This window comes from Ornithodoros turicata, unplaced genomic scaffold (assembly GCF_037126465.1).
Source record: "Ornithodoros turicata isolate Travis unplaced genomic scaffold, ASM3712646v1 Chromosome16, whole genome shotgun sequence".
Classification (NCBI taxonomy): Eukaryota; Metazoa; Arthropoda; class Arachnida; order Ixodida; family Argasidae; genus Ornithodoros; species Ornithodoros turicata.
Window position 1 is genome coordinate 2,316,943 of NW_026999320.1, and position 12,249 is coordinate 2,329,191.

Consider the following 12,249-nt stretch of genomic DNA (forward strand, 5'->3'; position numbering starts at 1 on the left):
GATTACCTTTTGGCTGGTGTTCTAATGTCAGTGTGTCTGTTTTCCTATATTTGTAGCCTGCGTTAGACGGGCCTTTCCATCAGCAACAGACAAAGAAATCGCTTCAGCCGCCAGAAACTACTTCAGGTGTGCCCCTGGGGTAGTACGGAAGAGACGCAGGTATGACGGACGTGGATCTTTTGGTTTGATGCTATAAACATAGACTCGTACGCAAAGTGATACAGTGTAACACAGAAAAGTCTAGAAAATATTTGCTTGTTCCCCATGCCCCCCTTAGGAGGTTCTTGGGGATATAAACGCTTGGTTGTAATTAAACCGTTGCTGTGTAAGCGAAATTTTGTCGTCTCCGTGTCTCCGGTTCCAATCTTCTCTGTGCACCAGCTTGTCTGCGCCCTCTCTCTTTCATCAACAACAGAATTTCCTGTTTCCGAATTATCAGAATGTTCATGATTCAGAATAAATTGCTGTAGGTTTCTGCAGTTGGCACTATAAGCCAACATGCCATATAACGAATTCAAACAACTCAGGGAAATGAGGTGCTGACGCCAGGAATGGCACCTAACCCGGCATTTTACAGGTGTTTTTTTTGCTGGCTCCTTCAAATATTTGTTTATTACTTCCATTGCAGCAACAGCGATGATGCAACAGATTGAATGCTTCCAAGAATCGTCCATCCAAGAAAATGGCAAGACACCTAGAGCACTTTGATATAAACACTGTATATGGTCTTCAATAAACCTACAATTTCGTGTTTTTGTTTGTTACGACTCGTGCATATGAAGAGCAGTGAATAACTTTAAAATGCACACGAAAAGAAAAACACGAAGATAAGCAATACTAATAAAAACAATAACGTAAATTTTAAATTTATCTGCAATGGTAAAAAAAGCAGTGGGAGTCTACGTACATTCTACTGTGATCTCAGCGTTCTTTTACGTTATATCCGCGTATAAATGACGTTTCAATTACGTTGAATACACATTGAATGGTGGACGTTAATTTAACCTGTTTAAGGGGCGACATTTCCCACGTTAAATGAACGTTAACTGCTAGCATTAATTATGCGTTAATATAGTTAATTTCCGACGTGTTTTCTACGTTGAATTAACAATGTTGTGTTGACTGGGAGGTCAAGCCGGGTTTCAGAGAGGGTGTCCCTAAATGCTGCTCTTGCATCGGGATAACGAAGTCGCGTCCCAGGATCATCAGCCCCGCCAATGCGGGCAGGTAGATGAAGCGTTTTCTGACAAGTTGTCCATCGACGATCAAGGTGAGACATACCGCTCCTCCGGCTGATACCACTGCATCTGATGCAAACCTTAGGCAGGCCCTGGTTGTCCATACGGAAATGTTTCGTTCCCGGCACCAACCGTGGATGGCGTCAACCATCAGGGATACCGCCGCTCCAGTGTCCACCAAAGCTGCAACGTCCTTACCCAGAACGAGCGCCACCATAAACGGTCCAATCTTGCATATGTCATCGAGCGCTCGACATGCGAGCGGGACCGAGGCCACTACGTTGTCATTAAGGATCAGAAAATAGAGAAGAAGAAAAAACAAGAAGGCTACCCCTCCGCACCACCCAAGGTATCGCAGGGAGGGCAGCCTAGGAGAAGGCTGGAGGAGGAGGAGAAGAAGAAAACTAAAGGAAAGCTGGGAAGTAAAGAAATGGATCACAGATAAGAAAAGATAAAGCGTGACAGCAACCCGCCCCCCGAGCCAGAACGACAGAAAAGAAAACAGAAACAGTGATAGAGATATAGATGCCTAGCGAAACCACAGCCGAGGCAGCGGGCCCAACAAGCCAACAGCATTTATTACGCAGATGGATACAAGCACCAAAAACACAAAATACAAAAACTGGGCACACGTCCCGGCGAGTACCAGCTCAAACTTCTTCCAAGACGGACTCCTCCAGGGATCCCATGTCTTTTCATCTACAGAGACCAGGGAAGCACCCCCGAGGCAAGATGACTTCCCCTCTGCATACTCCATACACCTGCACGAGCTTCATGAAAGGATGATAACCACCAGCCACCCGATGACAACCAATATACAGGAAAATAATACAAAACCAAACGAACACCACAAACACACATTGCAACAAGAAAGTCACCCTGGTTTACCCGCTTTAAAAAAAAAACGAAAAAAAAACGTGGAAACTCCCACCCGTACACCACCCCCTAAAGCCCAACGGGGTAAAAATAATAAAAATGAACAAATAACTGAAAAATTAGGTTAAGATAGTGAGAGGAAGACGAAAAAAAAGAAAACCCCTAAAATGAACGAGTTCAATCCCAAACATGACAGGCCTATAGGAACCCATGCAAGACACCTGAAATGCATCACCAAAAACACTTACAAACCTTACCGAAGTACCCCACGAAACCCTGCACACCACGTCACCAAACCCCCCACACCACAAGTCCAAGCACAGGCTAAGCAAATAGTTCGGAGTAATATACGAATAGGGAAAAAAAGAGAAAGCGGAAACCCCATCCACAGAAAAACAGTAAGAAAACAAACAAGAAAAGAAAACAATAAACCAGACTGGGCAGCGGTCACCAGCCCCCATGGCAGCTACAACTCCAAACCCAGAGTAGGCGCTGCACCACCATGACAAACAACGGCGACGTACGGTCCATCACGTTCAACTGCCCACCGAACCACCTAATCAAAGATCCCCATGACCCGACGCCAACCACAACACACAGACTAAACTCGTTACCCCAACACGAGCTCCCCACCCCAGCGAGGCCAGTGATATGACCGCCCTCCGAGCTGGAGCTTACGTATAACCACCCGTCGGGCCAGCATGCCACCCGCCCCGCAGGGTTCCCCAATACCCCAAACTCAGCCAAGCGAGAGGCCCCCTCTAACCTCACGCAACTTAGCAGCCCAATGGGACACCCGAGGCCACGCACTCTACATGATTTCCATGCCAGCAGCAAACCCAACCAAGAGGGACCTCAAACCCCGCTCGAGCCAGCCACTATCCAAGTCATTATCCTCACCCAGAACAACAGCCTAGCACCGTGAACCAATGTAGTACCCCATCACGCCACCCAGTGCCGTGAATACTACTGCATCCTTCACCTACTCAACCACTCCTGCTACAAGGTACTGACCCCAAGTCAGGGAAAAAGAACCCCAACCCCAGAGGGTGTGTAGGTAGGCCGATCCCCATGACAGCCCTGAGCCGCACCCGTGCATCGCACAGCTGTACCCAGTTCGTAGTGCTTTTCAGGCCACCCAGGAGATCCATCCCCGCACCCCGAACAGGGATATCAATAATTGACGAAACAGACCGGATATACCAAAAAAAAAAAAAAAAAACGGGGGATAAGAAAAAAATCAAAACAGATCCTCGCAGGGGGAGCAGTAGCTATGGGACACCACCGGGTGAGGGAGTCGCCAATCCTCCTCTGTGAGAGACTTTGGGGGTGCCCCCGGCGAAGGGCTCGCCTGTACCCTACCAAACAGGATTTCTAACACTGAGCCAAGGCGAGGGAGTTGCCAATAATCATCTGTAAAAACTTTAGGATCAGGCCAGACGGGTACTACCCCATGCTCCACACACCCCGCAGAAAAAAACACGCACATAAAGGTGTCAAGCCACACCGGTGACCACAGCCTCACCACGCCCAATCACAAGGGCAAAAAAACACGTCATAGGACCACCACCACAACTAAAAGAATGCTGAAAATGAAGGCCCAAGAGCAGAAAAAAAAAAATTGGTAACCTAGTAGGCACCTCTCAACCCCCGGGAATGCTCCGGCTCAAAGCCCCCACCAATACCATCAGTGACAACCCAGGCCAAGAGATCAGGCAACTTATGCAAAGGTAGCGTATACCTCCAACACAAACATGAGGCAACCAAGGGGACCACAATGCCCCCCACTCGAAGGTGTGTCCGACAACCTGGTTTTCCAACGGGTTTCCTACTTCAGACCCCACGACCAAGGTGGCAGGGAACCAATGTTTCCATTGTGTCTCGGGTCGACCGCTAAACTGGAACCCAGACCAAGGTCCATGTAACTGGCGCTGAACCCCCCCCCCCCCCCAGGGGCCGGGACACAGATCCGTTCCGGTTCCCTGCACAGCAAACAAAGTGTGCCGCAGTAGCGCCAACAACCTGGCCATATCACAGCCGGAGCCCCCACCCCACCCCCTCATGGGAACGAGCTGGCTGAGGCCTCGACCCGAGTACACCAAGACCCAAGCGTAAGGGGACATGAGACGTACAGCCCGACCGGGCCCATTGTGTGTTCGCCAAGCGAACCAGCTCTCTCAGGTCATCCAGAACCCCTCCTCTTGAAAGAGGAAAGAAAGACTGCCGGCCGTCAACGGTCGGCCCAAAGCGGCCCCCAGCGCGGCCCGAGTGAGCACGCAATCGAGGACAGAATTCGCTTGATTCTTATCGACGTTTTCAGCAGCCGGCGACAGAACTGAGTCATTCCCAATTACCGCCGGCAGAGTCCCGGGTTTCCCTGCGGGTGTTGTCTGAGGGTGGTAGTGGCCTGCTGCGGGCAGTTACGACCAAAATGACCGCGTTCCCTGCAGCCGTAACAACGGGGTTGTGTTCCAGTGTTATTACCTGCCCGAGAGTCGCGCCTGTACTGCCGCGGTGCATGACGTGCATCACGCACTTCGCGCTCGAGCGGCTGTGCTCGTGCCGACCTGCTCGGGTCCTTTGCTCGTATGCAAAGGGATCCAAAGAACGGTATACTTGTCCGGCGGACAAACCACCGTGCGTCTCAACCATCCCGCGGGCGTTTAGTTCGGCGTCTAGTGACTGTCTCGGACCGTTCCATGCGCAGCTAGGCTCCATGTTTGTTCCGGCCTAGGCGGTGGGCGATACTGTAATTCCGCCAACAAATCTGCTTGGATGACGCGGGCTTCCTTAGCAAGGTAATCGAACGAAGAAAAGCTTCACCCCCGCAAATAAGGCTTAAAACGAGGGTGGCATTGGCGAATAGCGGCGGGCCACTTTCTCGCTTTCTGTCGCGAGCGGTTCGGCTCTGCGATACAGCTCTTGGATTGCCCGAGTATATTTCAACAGGTCTTGCGAGACATCGACTGTGCCCCCATCAACCTACTCCATGACAGACTTCGTCACGGCGCAAGTTCCACAAGGACGACCTTTGTCAGAGAAGCAGCATAAGATGCTTACACTCTCATTTACGTATACATCCAATCTTACCCTTACTACGCGTAAATTTAAGACAAAATGTCTGACGCTGTATCAATCAAGCTGTGTTTTATTCCAAGTCCCAGCAAACGCGCCTGCTGCAAGGGTAATGGGCGGAGGTTTATGCGTAAATGGCACGAGAAGCATGGCTTGCTCATATATCCTGACGCATAAGATATCGCCTTGACGGATAAACTGAGTCTTTGCGTTCCAATATCAATCCTTTGCGCCTATCTTGATGCATATTATTCTTCATTTCTTATACGGTCCCTGTTAGAACGCTTCTGAGAATGCGTGCACGCCGTATGGAGTGCCGTGTAGAAACTGCCAAGTGTCTTTTGTCTTTCGCTTGAATGACCAACACTCTCGTGTCTTCTGGCGTCTCATGGCTTGCATCATGCATAGTCCAACAGCAATGTCGAACAGTCGTCACGTTTTCGGTTCGGTGTCATGAGCATTAAGTTTCACGGACTTACGGTGTGTCAAACGTAATGACACGAAGAAACGGCATCGAACTTAGCAAGATTTAGCGGGCAAAGCACGCAGTCGTTGCCGAAACAGTTGTGATTGTTCCGGCTATCTCCACGCTGCAAATGGGCACGGCCATTGCCCACCGAGCTGGTGCCTCATGCGTGGCCATCTACAAGCAGATCATGTCGTTATGGGTGAGACTCGTTTCTCTTTCGTTTTTGTCGATGTGCCTTTCCTGACGTTGGAGCATCTGTGTAAACGATTCCCTAATTACTTCTTGTAATAGCGGTTGAAACGATAATTGCAGATCTCGCACGGCACGATGTGTTGACAGGAAGCAAATGTGATTCGACTGACTTGCGAAGACGGGCAACGATTTTTTATATAGTGGCAGTAGTGGTGGAAAACACGTGTGGAATGCTATTTCTTAGAGAGCTAAAATGATTTACGCTTTTAACAATATTCAGTTAAATGTCATGTTGAAAAACGAGGGAGTTTCCTGTGCTGTAAGTGATTTTGCAATCCATGTTACGTTGGTGACTATTTCATATGACTATTTCATGATTTCTTACCACGCTACCGTATTTTGAGATGAGCTTTCTCATTTAAACACTTGAAACAGTGTCAGTCCTGCGGTATATACTGTTGCACAGGCATGTGTAGCTATTTGACAATACCCCCAGCACATCATTGTTTACTTTTAACAAGCAACTTCTATTATAAGCATCCTCAGGAACAGACGACGCTCCTCGTAGCCATGCTCCACTGCAAAATACCTCGCACGCACCCTCAGCTGCATTAGGTCGTGCTCCTGAAATGTCTACTGTATGCAACACGTCGTTCGAGAAAGTTCAAAAGACTGCTCTGTCATGCATATACAGCTGGCGCAGCCTACCTGTGCGAGTGACTTGTAAGTTGTTATTGCTTCATGAATAATGTTCTCTATCTGCAGTTTTATTTTCCCGATAGGCAATGAATCTGTAGTGGGACCTGGGATTAGTACATACAGGAGCTGTTGGGCATTCAGTAATAAATAAATAAATACCATCGAGCCACAGGCTGGAATGATCTCTGCCACCATCTAGTGATCTGTTAGAGTGCAATATCTGCAGTTATGTTAAAACAAAAAACGCCGGAAAAGTACGAGGTTCCTTCATTTTACTCATACAGACTGGTACAACCATATGATAGTTATTTGGAATTGTTGGTGTAAGAGCTTCACTACAATAAACTGCAAATTCTTATACTGATATGTTTATTGTGTCTCAATTGAGACTACAAAAATACAAGACCACGAGGCCAGGCCTGTTCCTAATATAAGAGTAAAAAAAGACTAGATTTTTTATCTTTACTAAACGCAGTAAGCGAGAGTTCATGCCGCATAGAGCAAGAGTAGAAGAAAAGACCTCGTTTTTAACGCTTACTATCCGTTTTTTTTTTTTCGCGAGAGTGTAGGATACTCTGCTGTATTAGTTATGAAGGGCACATGCTAAGGAAAGAATAAATCCTTGCATTACTGTTCATGAGACACGGCTCTGATGCATATGACATGTCATATCGCAACAGAGCAGAATTCAATTGGGCAGTTTAGAATGAAGAGCGGATTTAGTAGATTGCATTCTTACTGGTACAGGAAATGCCAACACTGAGCCGTGGAAATCACTGCTGTACATTTGGGTGGTGAGTGTGGCTCGAGGCAAGAAAGGCTATTGTTCCACTTCGGTAACATATAGGGGATTACGAAAAGCAGGAACTGTGATGGACGAGCATGTAGGGTATACCTGAGCTTGCGCAAAGAGAATCAAGTAACAGAATTACCAGTACCGTGACATATATGTAGATCACAGACGCCTATTGTTAGCGATCGTCTGTTTTTCTACCTTGCGAGTTACCTCAGGACGAGAGCCGCCGTCGTTTCGAACAGAGACTGTTCTTCTTCTGGGCACCGGGCGGTGCCCAGAGGAAGACCGGTCACTGTTCGAAATATCGGCGGCTCACGTCCTGAGGCAACTCTCCTCGTACTTACCTGCCTTCGCAGGATTTCTGCCCGTCTATGCTCTTCTACCCTGTATTGCAGTGTACAAGTACTTCTGTCTGAAACGCAACTATGGTGAAGACTGACACAATGCGGCAGACTGACATTTGTATCGTATGTGCTAAATCACAGGCACAATTATGATGTGGCTGCAGATGTATGACATACTACGTGGTCTGACTACAGAAGCATGCTCATTTTTTTCCAAGAATTCCTGACGAATCTTGCATGCTATGCATTGCTAACAGCTGCCATGACACTGATGACACAGATGTCAATGACACTGCAGCTTTACACTGGTGTGATCTGTGCATCCTTGTTGTGTAGCCTCATATCCTCCACAGGTAAATCTTAAGAATGGAAATACACATCCCTGTGTAATCAGGTCATTTATTATATACACCTGTATCCGCATTGCAATCATGCCTCTATTTGTCACGAATGACACAATGCCTCTAATCTGGCTGTGCTGTGCATGTCTTCAACGTGTTGTGAATAGCTGAGTTGGAGCAATAAGTACAGAATCGTTTAAATCATAGTAGGACAGCATGAACCAACCCAATTGCCACTTCTAATATACCTATAGTCCTTTGCTGTAATTACAATTATGTTACAACTTTGTTCTCCTTACACCAGCTCAGGGGCATGCTAAGTTATTGTTGTTGTTGCTCCTCAAGCGGGATGGCGCTTATCCGCTAGGGAGATTGGCCAGGACTACCCAGGTGCGGTCAACAGGATGTTAAAAGAGAGTTAGAATCGGTTAGAGCTGAAGATGAATGACATGATACTATGGAGAACAGCGCGGTCCCGAAAGCCATTATGCGAGGCTCCAAGAGATAACAGAAATGTCAGGGAGAGCTGAGCACCGATTGAGAGAAGAGGGGGGGACGAGAAGGCGACGACGAATGGTGACGTAGGAGGGGCAATCGAGAAAGAAGTGATGGACAGTCTCGGCTTGACCGCAGTGCGGGCACGCAGGTGCCGATTCAAGGGTAGCACGGTGGTGAAGTTTAATGCGAGGGAGAGGCACCGAGCACGCGTTACAGAAGTTTCGAACTCACGGCAATCACAATGCTAAGGATTCCAACGGAATAAGAGGTGTTCATAGCCAGGGCGTGAAGGGCGACGCCGCGCGAGTGAAAGGAAGTGTCTGTAGTGCGCCCGGACTATGTCAGCTATGGAAGAAAGGACATCCAGGATTGGCCCAGAGAGTGCCATATTAGCCAGGGTGTCAGCGGCTTCGTTGAGCGGGAGACCGCGGTGACCAGGAATCCAGGTGACAAGGAGATGGGAGATGTGGCTAGTTGCAAAAGCAACTAAGGTGGCGAGCAAAGGGCTTGTAGAACTCTCAAGGGAGGAAATCATGCTAAGTGTCCACGGCCTTTTCCTACTTCTTCCCCTTCTTCCTCTATGAAAGGGTGGCCGTGAGCCACTGACATGTCCTGGGGCTCAATCTTGATCTGCACATAGCGATCGTTATAGCTATTTTTCAAAAGTTGCGCGCTCATTCCGTCACGCGCAATGGCCGTCAAGCAGGGAGCACGAGCCTTTAGCAAGCGTTACAGGATTGCGAAAACCCGTCGATTCGTCTAGAAAGTGTTCGGAAAACCCAGGGAAAATCTCAGACAGCAGAGCCGGTGATAAGATTCGAACCTTTGTCACCTAGCCCCAGTACCTATGGAAGAAAAAGATGTACCTCGTGTTTTCTTTTTCCGTTAATGGGACGTCGTATGTTGTCCCTACATGATTTGCAGTTGTGGTTACTAAAGAAGGTTAGGGTCCAGACCCATGGTCATGGGCAGTGAAGAAAACGATCTGTGCGCGAGAGGAATGGTGGTCGAGCTCCGTTCGAGTGAACACGGTTTGTTACAGTCGGGCGCATTTTGTGTAATAAATTCCAAGTTGTGATACATGTGGACTCCATAGCACGTCGGATTATATCAACTGTATCAGCAAGCTTTGCACGAAGCGATTCATCTGCAAGGCACGGATGAGTAGCGTAGCCGATACCGTGGCAAGCGCTCGTCGCGTATAAGTAGAGTGGCCACCTTAATGAAAGAAGGAGGTAGGTGTCGATATTATAATACACGCTTTTGTGTTAGGTGATAAGGCTACAGCAAATTTATCGATTATTAATTTGGTCATACACCCACATGTCTGAAGAAATTCTCGATGTAGTAGTTAGCGAATATTTCTTGTCCGGACAAGCCTCGTGGTTAGTGTAATTGAAGTGTTGAGCTGTTTACTGTGTCGTAAGCTCGGGTAGGATGGCCAGAGATTCTGTAAATCTTCGAAATCAATCCAAAATATTGCCGCTATAAGTGAGTTCCAGAAGCGTATAGCGATGCTCAATGGCACGTAGCGGGGACGTTTGACAGCAGTTCTTAGAATCTTTTCTACTTTGATGAGTAGTACATATGCGGTTCTAATGGGTTATTAACGGCGTTCAGCTCACTTTTGATGGACACACACAAGAAAAACATGCAGCACAAAAGCGGTACTGCTACGTTCATCCATGGGCAACCTCGCGTTTTCTGGGGTATCCACAACATAAAGTGCGAGAACCAGCGAACCGCTAAGGAATTGCTAAGAGAAGGGCATCAGGGTTACATATTTGTTTTCTTTATTTTAGACTCACTTTCACGTTCATTCGGGAGTACTGACGTTGAATGTTTTCTGTGTGGCATTTTTAGAACTCTGGCAAGATAAGCCTAAAGATTACAACCCGCAGAAGATACCTTGGCATCTGTAGCATTACATGCGGCTCTACAAGTGCACTTAAGACATGAGACGATATCTGGTGTTGTGCTGCACTCATCTCATCGAGCTGTACGCATAGAACTTCGGGTAAGTGGTCTACAAATTCTTTCTGTGGCGCTATCTTACGAATTGAAGTATCTGGTCACTTTTCGTGAACGATACTTATTTATTATTCGTAAACCCAAATGCCCATAGTCGTCGTTACATGGATGTGTACAAATCAATACACTACAATTCACACTGAGTAAACAATATAACATGAGATGCCGCCATTCGTCTAGAAAGTGTTCGGAAAACCGAGGGAAAATCTCAGACAGCAGAGCCGGTGATAGGATTCGAACCTTTGTCACCTCCCAGTCTCGGCGTGGAAAGCGATCATCCAAACCACTACGCCACGGGAGCTGGTGTTCGTACAAAATACAATACAAAGTTACATAAGGGTTAAGGAAGTTGCGTATTGACAGAGTATGTGAATGTGAAAATGCCTGCAGAAAGTGAGAGGATCAGTATTAAATATCAACAAAGGAGTAGAGAAGGGCGTTCCACTCAACTTCGGCTAACGGAAAGAATGCCTTTCGGTTTGAGCTACAGATACCTTGAAGGTATGGTCTATGCGCGGAGATAGAACTACGTGCGGGGAAAGCTGATAGAGGCACAATCTTAAAAAAATTGTCACACAACTTGGAAATACCTAAGTTGTGTTTCGTGAGGGTGACAGTTGAAGGAATCGAATAATCTGACAGGATGAAAAGGACACACATGTTTTGTACTGATTCGATGAGGCATGTGAAGTACGTCTGATGAGGGTCTCATATACCGATGATGGGTATTTTAGTTTTGGTCGAATGGCGGTAGTGTAGGCAAGTATGAAACAAGTTTGACATTACTAGGGGCTAAACCAAGTTGCGGCGAAGAAATGCGAGTGAGCTATTAGCAGGCCTGCAAATGATAGATCCTTGATCCTTACAAGATAATTTGAATGTTAGATATAGAACGAAGCATTGATATCATGTAGAATGGATGGTGGTATAACCAGATGTAGAATACGTTGCTAAGACAGGAGAAAGGGATCGCGAGAAACACATTCAATGAGATTAAGCTCCGTTAAACAGGTACCACACCATTCGCCTATAGAGTCAAAGTTGCACTGTAACGAGGACTGGTAGGACGAAGATATAATTGTGCGATTAACAACACAGCCATCGGCGAAAAGGCGAATTTTGGAGTGAACGCATGATGAAAGATCATTAAACGATAAAGAGCAGGGGCCCAAGCACTGAGTCCTGGGGTATCCCAGAGGTAACGGGGCAGAACGAACCGAACGTACGAACTCACTCACTAATGTGCTGTTTATTGTTGTTGCTTGTTTAAGGTTAGACAGGTTAAGGTTTAAGGTTTAGGTTTAGGTTTAAGGTTTAAGGTAAGGTTTAAGGTTAGAAGGTTAGTTAAGGTTAGAAATATTCGACCCAGGTTATCAGGGACGGTGGGGGAGTTAAGGCAAGATAGTTTGGAGAGCATAATTTGTCGTATTGCTGTGCATTGCGCTTCCCAACAACGACGACTGTTGTTACATCTAATTGAACCACCATGTATGCGATCCTGACGTTCTACTTTACATCCGGAATGGTTAGGCAGCTTGTCGGAATGGTTGGAATGGATGTAGAATGGTGCAGAACTGATAAGGCAACGTAACATATAATGTCAGTACCGCATTATGTGTGCACAGAATGAAAGCTTCTGCCGCGGGCCTAGAATTTTCATGGATTTGTGCGAAAAATAAAAACAGGTTAA

The 12,249-nt window shown here is 47.1% G+C and overlaps 1 long non-coding RNA gene across 1 annotated transcript in view; it reads left to right on the plus strand.

Moving 5' to 3' along the window:
- Positions 1-9,531: 9,531 nt before the first annotated feature.
- Positions 9,532-12,249, plus strand: part of LOC135372641 (uncharacterized) — a 40,013-nt gene continuing 37,295 nt past the window's right edge. The window contains exons 1-2 of the long non-coding RNA XR_010416047.1: positions 9,532-9,763; positions 10,392-10,545. This is a non-coding gene — a long non-coding RNA (uncharacterized LOC135372641). The remainder of the gene's footprint in view (positions 9,764-10,391; positions 10,546-12,249) is intronic.